An 11,944-nucleotide genomic window follows, 5' to 3' on the forward strand; every position below is an offset into this window, starting at 1 on the left:
TATACGACTTTGTATGTGTTGTTTGTTGGCAACGAAGTTTTTGGAACGGATTCCTGTTGGAACGTTCTACAAATTATACCGACCCTGGCGTTTCAATCCGTGACTTCACTCGCCCTGAGACCTTGAAGTAGTTGTTGACCGCTGCTTTTGTGGAGCGATAGGTGACGATGTTTCGTGGGAGACAGTTGTTGACGTGTGCAGATGGTCCCTGGTTCGAACCCATGTAGGGGCGAGGAGAGAGACGAAAGCAAAACTGAGAAACATGCAATGAGGAGGAGCAGCAATCGCAGAGTATAAAATATGAAGGCCATTTGGTTGGAGGACATAAATGTTTGTATTCAAGAGAAATACCGTTTTCTGTCAAAACAGGTGAGTCACAAAACGATGTCTCATTTGACAACGTACACATTTTCCAGTTAGGCTACTAGAGTAGGTGCTCTGGCTACTTCACTTGATACCAGAGGAATATGCTACAAAGAAGAATCAATGAGTTAGTAAGCGAACTCCAAAATATTATGAAATAACGTAATCTTTTCAAAAGTTGACCTGAAATGGGAATGATATAATTGGATCAACAACCAAAAACATATGAGTTTAGTTTTAAAAATTAACCATAAAATCAGTAGTTATTTCTGGTTGTTTATCTAAGTTAGCTGGCTAACTCATTGATCCTGCTTTGTAGTAGACTTCTCTGTTCCTTCAAGCTGTTAGGGTTTAACCAACTATTTGTTTGCATAACCAATATAATACAACTATTTAAACCTATATAATAAAATTAGTTGTGGTGCATAACTTATGAATACTAATGCTAAACATAAGAGGTTTATATTGTATTAACATAGATTGAGCGACATATAACAGACATGACTGACTGGAGGGTTGCTGACTAGTAGTGTAGGCTGAGTAGACTCGTGACACACACACACAAACACACACACAATGCCTGGTTGTGGGGCCGCTCAAGGACAGGTGTATGTGAGGAACTGATAGAGGGGAGAATGGCTGTGGCATAAGAACAGGCACTGTCCTTGGGTGTCTGACTCTCGGGTACACACATGAAGATAAGCTAGAAGACAACTATGCTTGGCAACAAAGATGCGTCTAGAGGAATATATAACCCTAACCCTAAATTGGAAATTACCAGTTGTGAAGTCCTAAATACCATTTGGATGCTTTAAAGTAATTGAGAAAAGCTGATTTGGCTAATGACCAACAAGCTGTGTCAACCATGAACTAAAAGTACAGCTATCATGCTTGTAAAGAAATGATAGTTTTTATAAAACATCAATATATTGCTTTTCATAAATAATGTTTTGTTACGCTACCCAAGCCGGCTGGTGGTTCATTATATCGGTTCGGTTGCCAGAGACACGACCCCCGTCGTTCAGTCTTTTTATTTTGTATCTATGGACACGACCCAGTCGTTTGTTCTAAATATTCAATTGCCATACTGGCTGGCAATGTTCTTATCCCTTGCTTGCTAGCTAGACAACTTCGGGTAACTAACAGTCACGTCAAACAGTACAGACAGAATAACAACAGTAGCTGCATGTATTTAAGCTGTTTTCTAGACCCAGGTAAAGTTGGTTTTATATTCGGACATTCAACAGACATTCGCCAAAATCCATTTCAGATTGTAAAAATCAATAACTAATTAATTGATTGTCACAGGAACATAAATATAATGTTTATTCTATAAATGTCTAGCATACTTTTACAACCTCTGTTTTGAATAAAACATCCAATTTTGATTTGATGGAAATACATGATCTTTAAAATACAATTTAAAGCAGTATAAATCAATAACTAATTCACCCTTTGTCACATAATCATCAAACTAGGTATGATTTATTCTATAATGTCTAGCATACTTTTGCAACCTGTGTTGTGAGGAAAGATTCCAGTTTAGATTTTATAGAAATACATAAAATCTATAAAAAGCCATTTAAAGCGGTATAAATCAATAACGTTTTCACTGATTATGACAAACATCAAACTAGGTATGATTTATTCTATAAATGTCTAGTATACTTTTACAACCTTTGCTTTGAGTAGAAATTCCAGTTTTGATTTGATAAAAATACATAATCTCAAATATTACATTTGAAAATGAAGAAATCAATAACTAATTCAGTGATTGTCGCAGTAACTTAACATAAATGTTAATTTCAAGTGTAATTTGTTCCATATGAAGTTAGACAATGTTTACATAAAGTTGTACAATGTTTACAATCTTAAATTGTATGCCAAATAAAAGTTAGCATTTTTAGTGCAACAGTTCCACATTTTAAAGTAGTTACAATACACAAGTCATTTATTTATACGTCTCTAATTTAACAGTAAAGAGGCCCCTTCCAATCATTTTCTATTTTGGCTTTGTTGAAGTCCTTTGTCATCCCCAGACAAGCTGAATGGTACCATCTCTGGCACACAGAGCATTCTATCTGCAGTATTAAAAACATATAAAACAGGGTTTTGTTTATTTACATGTAAATTACAGTTCTGGAATACCCAAATTCTGTTACATGCTTTTGCAATTAGGAACATTTTCAAATTGAATTGGATTTTTCTTCAATTGCTAAATTGACTTTAAATGACATGCATTTGACCACAACCCTAAAAGAAGCACACATAACTGAGGTGTTCATCTCGTTGAGTATTCAGGCAATATAAATCATATAGTAATAAAGACAGGCATTGGCAAAAAAACATATTTGTTGATAAAAAAAGATATCACACATCAATGTTGTAATATCAAACATTACAATAATGTCAGTCTTTGAAATCCAAATCAGTTTAATCGTCACTTGTGCCAGATACAACGTGTACCTATTACAGTGAATTGCTGTCATAGTATGTATTTAGTATCTCACAGTAGAATAATACAATAGAGTCATGATAATAGAGCGTTAAAGCAATAATACAAGTATAACCCTGATAAAAAAGTTAAGACAGTTTCATACTTCTAAATGTCTTGAAGGATGAAACTACATTAGTTTTTATAGCCTACTGTTATTTTACACAAAGACAACCCCAGTTAGTCAGATGATCGTCAGATGATCATCAGTTCTCTCTGGATGATGCAAAGCACACATTGAGCCGTCTTGCTTCACATTGAAGACTGGAAAAAAAGAGGACCACATTTTTATGCCTGGTTGAAGTCCTAGTTTTTAATAGTTAGTGCCAGTAGATTGCAGAGGGGTTCACATACAGTTCAGAGACAAATCATAATGTACACATTTAGCCCAAAAACCAAACATGTACCGTCTACTTCTTATATTAATGTTTTTTTTGTTATCCACCCTCTGGTATCTTTCAATACCCATGCTAGCTATATACAGTATATACATATGTTATGGTTCACTCTTAGTTTTCTTTATCTCCACTGTGGAATGTCCATGTTGATCCTCTTGATCCATCCACTGGTCTTTGTTAGTCAGGCCTGACCCCTTCATCTCGTAGTTTTTTCCTGTAATCGAATTTAATATGACTGAAGATGCAGAATTTTCTGCCAGGCCCCCTCTAATAGGGTATAACAGACTCGTTAGAACTTTGACCACACACCCTCTAGATGGACTACATGCCCTCTATCAAATCGGGAATTTTTACTGAAAACAAAAGTTATAAAAGTATGCTAGACATTTCTAGAATAAATCATACCTAGTTTGATGTTTCTGTGACAAACGGTGAATTAGTTGTTGATTTATACCGCTTTAAATGATCAGGTATGAAGGGAAGACCCAGATGCAGTCCACGTCGAATAAACAAAAGTTTAATGTTCCAACAGGGGCAGGCAGTAGACAGGCCAAGGCAGGCAGTGGTCAGAAAACCAGAGGTCGGGCAACGGTACCGGACGGCAGGCAGGGTCAGGGACAGGCAGAGTGGTCAGGCAGGTGGGCTCAGAGTCAGGACAGGCAAGGGTCAAAACCAGGAGGGCAAGAAAAGATTGACTAGAAAAAGCAGGAGGTGAGACACAAAACGCTGGTTGACTCAAACAAACAAGACGAACTGGAAACAGACCAACAGAGAATACAGGTATAAATACACAGGGGAAGATGGGCGACACCTGGAGGGGGGTGGAGAAAATCACAAAGACGGGTGAAACAGATCAGGGTTTGACATAAATGGCATTTTATAGATTTTATGTATTTCAATAAAATCTAAACTGAAATCTTTCCTCAAAACAAAGGTTGTAAAAATATGCTATACATTTATAGAATGCATCATACATAGTTTGATGTTTGTGAATTAGTTATTGATTTTTACCGCTTTAAATTATAAGGGCATAATGCGTGACCAATATGCAGACACAGGAGGCAGATGGTTGAGCTCCGATATTTATTATATAACAAGGGGTAGGCATAAGGCAGGTCGGGTACAGGCAAGAGTTCATAAACCAGATCAGAGTCCAAACAGTACAAGGCGTTAGGCAGGCTTGAGGTCAGAGCAGGAAGAATGGTCAGGCAGGCGGGTTCGGTGTCAGGACAGGCAAGGGTCAAAATCAGGAGAAATAGGAAAAACAGACTGAGAAAAATAGGAGCTAGGAGATAAACGCTGGTTGACTTAGCAAACAAGACGAACTGGCCCAGAGAGACAGAAAACACAGGGATAAATACACCGTGGATGATGAGATACACCTGGAGAAGGTGGAGACAAGCACAAGGACAGGTGAAACAGATCAGGGACGTGACATAGATTATGTATTTCTATGAAATCAAAAATATAATTTTTCCTCAAAACAAAGGTTGTAAAAGTATGCTAGACATTTATAGAATAAATCATACCTAGTTTGATGTTTCTGTGACAAACTGTGAATTAATTATTGATTTATACAGTTAAATGACATTTGATAGATTATGTATTTCTATCAAGTTGAAACTGGAATTTGTATTCAAAACAAAGGTTGTAAAAGTATGCTAGACATTTATAGAAGAAATAATATCTAGTTTGATGATTCTGTGACAATGGGTGAATTAATTATTGATTTACACAGCTTCAAATTGCATTTTAAAGATTGTATGTATTTCCATCAAATCAAAACTGGATTTTTTTATTCAAAACAAAGGTTATAAAAGTATGCTAGACATTTTATAGAATAAACCATATTTATTTTTATGTTTCTGTGACAATCAATGGATTAGTTATTGATTTGTACAATTTTAAATGGCTTTTGGCGAATGTCTGTTGAATGTCCAAATGTGTGAATATAAAACCAACTTTACCTCTGTTTTATAGTGACATTTATTTGGATATATCCATAACAGAGCTAATGATGCACAATTTCACCTGGTATAGATAATGTGCTCTCTCACTAGGACACTATTGTTCAGAGGAGCTAGCCAACAACACAACTAACACAATCACTGCAAACGGAAGCTGGAAAGACTGCAAACTAGCAGTCTTTTCATTTGACCTTTTTTAAATTTATATTTATTTGTTTTAATATCCATAAAAATGATGCCAGCTGATTCATGATTTCTACTGGCTGAGAAACGCTGCCTGTCTCTCTCTCGTCCCAACTCCCGACCCCTACACATTCATTACTATGGGACAGTTTGAGATCGAATTTGAATATTGAAACAATGTTGCAAATGTCGGAGAGACAGACAGTAAGGTTTATACAAACCTCCGCTGTTGAAAACTAAATGTTAGTCTAAAAGAAATGTGAGATAATGTTGTGATGGTTTTTATAGTGGAGATCAAGTTTATAACTTCCCTGCCTGGGTTGATGAGACAGTGGATTGAGCATTGAGATGGAACAGAGTAAATAGGCATTTTAATGTCATAGATTTAGCTGGTGGAAACTTGTGGAAAGACACCGGCTGGAATGCGATTTTAACCAATCAGCATTCAGGATTAGATCCACCCGTTGTATAAATTCAAACAAACCCCCTGCAACTACACATAGAAGTTTAGAAGACGTGTTGTCTTCCCTCTTGGGAATTGAGGAAGTATCCCCAAATAAAGTTTGGCCAAATTCTCTGTGCTGATGAGCGACACCTGGAGAAGGTGGAGACAAGCACAAGGACAGGTGAAACAGATCAGGGACGTGATATAAAATCTATATAATTTATGTATTTCTATAAAAGAGAGACTGGTCTGTTCACACTGACTTGGATAATCCTACTAAATTACTGCCAGGATACTGTGCCACTTTTGCTTCTGATCATAGCTAATACAATTGTTAACATTACCTACCTATTAGTCAGCTGGAACAGTCAGCTGGAACAATAATACTGTCCTGGCTAGGCAATATTTTTTTATAGATAATCAGTCCCATCCATCAGATGGTTGTCTAATAAGTGTTTGGTGGTCAATCCGTTTTTATGCCCGACTAGCATTAAATTTCATTACAATTAAGTGTTTTTATGGCTGGCCTGGTACTGTATGGCAGGACAGAAGATGTCTTCTAAACCATGTCTAATCGTTTGATTTTTCCTCTCAAACAGTGGGATTGTGAGGGCTTTTCTACAATGTCAGACTGAAGGTACTACTGCCTATTCATACCTGAAGCCATCTTAGTCTAATGCTCGTTGTAATTGTGGAAGGTGATGAGTTACACAAGATGTTTGTTGTTCATACTTCAGAGAAAGATTGTTCCAACATTATCGAAGGATCGATAGCTTTCACACTGGGAAGTTTCTCTGGAAATTTCTTCTTGACCTAACCAGAACATCTTTACTGTGCCTGAAGGGCATTTTGAGTGAAGCCTAAATTTGTTTTATAAAAACACACAACATAAAACCACATGATACAACATACAGTGCCTTCAGAAAGTATTCACACCCCTTGACTTTTTCCACAGTTTGTTTTGTTAAAAAGTGGGATTAAAATGGATTTCATTGTCATTTTTTGTCAATGATCTACACAAAATACTCTGTAACGGCAAAGAGTTTTGTACACCTGGATCGCACAATATTTGCCCATTATTCTTTTTAAAATTCTATGAACTCTGTCAGGTTGATCATTGCTAGACAGCCATTAAGTCTTGCCATAGATTTTCAAGCTGATTTAAGCTAAAACTAACTAGGCTACTCAGGAATATTACATTTCGTATTGGTAAGCAACTCCAGTATAGATTTGGCCTTGTGTTTTAGGTTATTGTCCTGCTGAAAGGTGACTCTCATTCACTATGACTATTTTGCCTGTGCTTATTTCCAATCTGTTTTTTTTCCCCCTTAAAAAAACTCCCTAACCCGTGCTGATGACAAGCATACCTATAACATGATACAGCCATCATCATGCTTGAAAATATGAGTGATATCTGAGATGGGGTAGTCATTAAAAAAAAAAAATGTATCCACTATTATTGCACACAGAAAGAGTCCATACAACTTAGTATGTGATTTGTTAAGCACATTTTTACTCCTGAACTTTAGAACTTATTGGAAACATAAAAACAATTAAAAATAATTAAGTAAATGGGTGTGAGTATTTTCTAAGGCACTGTATATACATATAGCCTAGAATAAGTGCAAGTACAATATAAGAAATGCAAATATACAAGTTGTTGCGCATAATCCTAGATAAAAAAATCAAAGACCAACCGGGCAGCAAGGTTAACATACACTATAATTTAATGAGACTTGAGCTATAGCAGTCTTCAGTCTGGGTCAACATAGTCTTTGAACTGCTTTTGGTTGTAATTTGTGGAGGGTGATGGCTATTATGTATGTTGTTCAGGCTTCTAAGAAATTGTCACGATCTTGCTCTTGTTGAAAATAAATGAAATAACAGGCATATTCTATGTTAACTTTTGTACTAATGTTGCCCTTTTGTGTTCTCAACAGATGGTGACATTAGATGTGTTTCAGACAAAGTGACAGCACATTGTAATTTAAGGATTTCACTTAACAAACCAAAGGGGTACAAGTTGAAGATCGGGCACCAAGATGACACTGTTTACAAAGGAAACAAGAAAGTAATTGAAGAGTTGAGCAAATTCTACCTTAAAGAGGAAGTGAAGATGGTTGTAATTGGTGTAATAGATGGTTTTGATGAGTGTGAGGCAGAGAGTGGGCAACTGTTGATTTTGGTAGGTGAGGACTGGAAGGTGTATGCTTACGAGACAGAGTGTCTTCATCTGGTTGCAAAGAGTATGCAAAATCTGTTTGAATCAGGGCTGAATTACCCAGGAATCAAAACCTTCTACCGTGGCCAGTGTTTTGAAAACATGGTAAGATCAAAACTGATTAGCGATGTATGTAACTACCTTATAATTAAGTTTCAAGAGGGATGTTTTCAGACAATTATTTGAAAGTAGCGGTTTAGCGGCTAAACCACAAATGGCAGGCCACTAATGTAAAAACTATTTAAACTCCACTTTTTCAGACACCAGAAGAATGGTCTGATGTTGAACGTGACAGTGATGAGATTCAGAAAAAACAGGATGCTCATAAGTGTTTCTTGAAGTCAACAGAAGAAGAATTCCTGAGAAACCTTGAAATCATCAAACGCAAATTACAAACGCAGAACAAAAAGGTACATTTTTGCATAATTTTCTATTAGTAATACTTTGCTCCTTAATTGTAAGTCCTTTTATAAATGTGTTATTAGTTTCAATCAAGCATAAACAACAATGAAAAGGTTATATTCAGGCAAAATTCAATGTGACAAGCTTAGACATTATTTTGTGATTCATTCCTCATATGACCAAATGTATTCTCAACAGAGGCCAAGAAGCGGTATAAAAAAACTGCAGTAGAAGTCCCCAAAAAGAAGCTGCGTTTTAATTGTGATGGTCTGTATTTAACATATTAATACACAATAGGTGTTCCCTATGACACTGATGATGGCTGAGTAACCAAAATGTTTTTCTATTGCACTCTTCATGCACCTTTTGCACAAATGTATATTGCACATTATTTATATTGCCTATGCCACTCAGGAACATTCAATGTCATATTGGTAAGCAACTCCAGTATAGATTTGGTCTTGTGTTTTAGGCTATTGTCTTGCTGAAAGGTGACTTTGTCCGCCATTTTCTGTTGGAAAGCAGACCGAACCAGGCTTTTCTCTACAACTGTTTTGCCTGTGCTTAGCTCTATTCTGTATTTTTATTTTTTAAACTCACCTAATCCTTGCTGCTGACAAGCATAATTATAACATGATGCAGCCATCATAATGATTTAAAATATGAGTGGTACTCAGTAATGTGTGTTATTGGATTTGCCCCAAACATAATACTTTCTGTACAGGCTTCCTTTTTTTTAACTCTGTCGTTTAGGTTAATATTGTGGAGTAACTGAAATGTTGTTGATCTATCCTTAGTTTTCTCCTATCAAAGCCATTAAACTCTAACTGTTTTAAAATCCCCATTGGCCTCATGGTGAAATCCCTGAGCGGGTTCCTTCCTCTCCAGCAACTGAGGGTGATTGCTTTTATGTATGTTGTCCAGGGTTCTCAGAAATTGTCACGGTCTTGCTCTTGTTGAAGATTAATGAAATAACATGCATATGACATTATCTTTTGTACTAATGTTGCCATTTTGTGTTCTCAACAGATGGTGACCATAGATGTGTTTCAGACAAAGTGACAGCACATTGTAATAAAAGGATTTCACTTAACAAACCAAAGGGGTACAAGTTGAAGATCGGGCACCAAGATGACACTGTTTACAAAGGAAACAAGAAAGAAATTGAAGAGTTGAGCAAATTCTACCTTAAAGAGGAAGTGAAGATGGTTGTAATTGGTGTAATAGATGGTTTTGATGAGTGTGAGGCAGAGAGTGGGCGACTGTTGATTTTGGAGGACTGGAAGGTGTATGCTTACGAGACAGAGTGTCTTCATCTGGTTGCAAAGAGTATGCAAAATCTGTTTGAATCAGGGCTGAATTACCCAGTAATCAAAACCTTCTACCGTGGCCAGTGTTTTGCAGACATAGTAACAACAAAATGTAATTAAGTTTAGAGAGACATTTTAAATTGTTAGAAAGTAGAGGTTTAGTGTCTAAACCACAAAGGGCAGGCCACCAATGTAAAAACTGATACATTTTGGTAATTTTGTAGATGCTCTTATCCTACATTCAACTTAAGGTAGCTAGGTAAGACAACCACATATCACACAGTCATTAAAGCATATTTAAGTTAAAATTGTAACTTGGTCACTCAGGAACATTCAGTGTCTTCTTGGTAAGCAACTCCAGTGTAGATTTGTTCTTGTGTTGTAGGTTATTGTCCTGCTGAAAGGTGAATTTCTCCCTCAGTCTCTGGTGTAAAGCTATTTGCTCTGACCCCCTTTTTTACGCTGCTGTTACTCACTGTTTATTATCTATGCATAGTCACTTTACCCCTACCTACATGTACATATTACCTCAATTATCTCAACTAATCCGTACCCTGCACATTGACTTGGTACCTGTATAGATATAGCCTCGTTATAGATTTTTTTATAATGTTGCTTTGGTTTTTTAGCAAATATTTCTGTACTTTTTTTAAAAATCCGCATTGTTGGTTAAGGGCTTGTAAGTAAACATTTCATGTTGTATTTGGCACATGTGACAAATAAAATCTGATTTGACGGAAGCAGGTTTTCCTGTAGTAATTTGCCTGTTTCCCTTTTCTTTTATACCGAAAAACTCCCCAGTATTTAACAATGTCAAGCGTACCCATACCATGATGCAGCCACCACGTTTGAAATTAAGGAGGCAGTTACTCAGTAATGTGTTGTGTTGTATTTGCCCCAAACATACAGTGCATTCGGGAAGCATTCAGATCAATTTATTTTTTCCACATTGTGTTATGTTACAGCCTTATTCTAAAATGTATTAAATAAAAAAAGTGCTCATCAATCTACACACAATACCCCATAATAAAGCGTAAACTGGTTTTTAGAATTTTTTCAAATGTATGAAAAATAAAAAAACAGATCTTATTTACATAGGTATTCAGACCCTTTGCTATGAGACTCGAAATTGAGCTTAGGTGCATCCTGTTTCCATTGATCATCTTTGAGATGTTGCTACAACTTAATTGGAGTCCACCTGTGGTAAATTCAATTGATTGGACATGATTTGGAAAGGCACACAATTGTCTATATAAGGTCCCACAGTTAACAGTCCATGTCAGAGCAAAACCCAAGCCATGAGGTCGAAGGAATTATTAGTAGAGCTCCGAGACAGGATTGTGTCAAGGCACAGATCTGGGGAAGTGTACCAAGAACACAGTGGCCTCCATCAGTCTTAAATGGAATAAGTTTGGAACCACCAAGACTCTTACTGGAGCTGGCCGCCCGTGCCAAACTGAGCAATTGGGGAAGAAGGACCAAGCCTAAGCACGCAGCCAAGACAATGCAGGATTGACAATGCAGGAAAAGTCTCTGAATGTCCTTGAGCGGCCCAGCCAGAGCCTGGATTTGAACCCAATCGAACATCTCTGGAGAGACCTGAAAATAGCTGTGCAGCGACGCTCCCCATCCAACCTGACATTACTTGAGAGGATCTGCAGAGAAGAATTGGAGAAACTCCCCAAATACAGGTGTGCCAAGCTTGTCATACACAAATACTTCAGGCTGTAATTGCTGCCAAAGGTGCTTCAACAATGTACTGAGAAAGGGGTCTGAATACTTATGTAAATGGTATTTCAGTTTCTCTTAACCTGATTTTGCTTTATCATTAAGGACTATTGTGTGTTGATTGATTAGGGGGAAATGACAATTTAATCAATTTTAGAATAAGGCTGTAACGTAACAAAATGTGGAAAAAGTCAAGGGGTCTGAATACTTAACGAATGCACTGTAAGGCTTTGCATTTAGGCCAAAAAGTGTTTCTTTGCTGTGTTTTTTTTCCCCGAATAGTGTAACATTTAGATTTGCCAACTTAGATGCGTTGGAAGATGAAACTGAAAGTTCACTGAAGTGCATATAAGGCACAAATGTAAAAAAAAATCTGTAATAGTCAATTATGATAGACTGATAGATAAAATTATATTACAATAACAGTAATCAT

The 11,944-nt window shown here is 36.7% G+C and overlaps 2 long non-coding RNA genes across 2 annotated transcripts; one reads left to right on the plus strand and one right to left on the minus strand.

Moving 5' to 3' along the window:
• Nucleotides 1–229: 229 nt before the first annotated feature.
• On the plus strand, nt 230–9,621 carry LOC115175629 (uncharacterized). Its single transcript, XR_003872070.1, has 6 exons — nt 230–369; nt 6,450–6,487; nt 7,791–8,176; nt 8,332–8,481; nt 8,672–8,740; nt 9,503–9,621. It is a non-coding gene; the product is annotated as an uncharacterized LOC115175629 (long non-coding RNA).
• On the minus strand, nt 3,143–4,180 carry LOC115175630 (uncharacterized). The gene is made up of 2 exons (XR_003872071.1): nt 3,661–4,180; nt 3,143–3,469 (listed from the first exon to the last, which is right to left on the minus strand). It is a non-coding gene; the product is annotated as an uncharacterized LOC115175630 (long non-coding RNA).
• Nucleotides 9,622–11,944: the final 2,323 nt, after the last annotated feature.

This window comes from Salmo trutta, chromosome 36 (genome assembly GCF_901001165.1).
Source record: "Salmo trutta chromosome 36, fSalTru1.1, whole genome shotgun sequence".
Classification (NCBI taxonomy): domain Eukaryota; kingdom Metazoa; phylum Chordata; class Actinopteri; order Salmoniformes; family Salmonidae; genus Salmo; species Salmo trutta.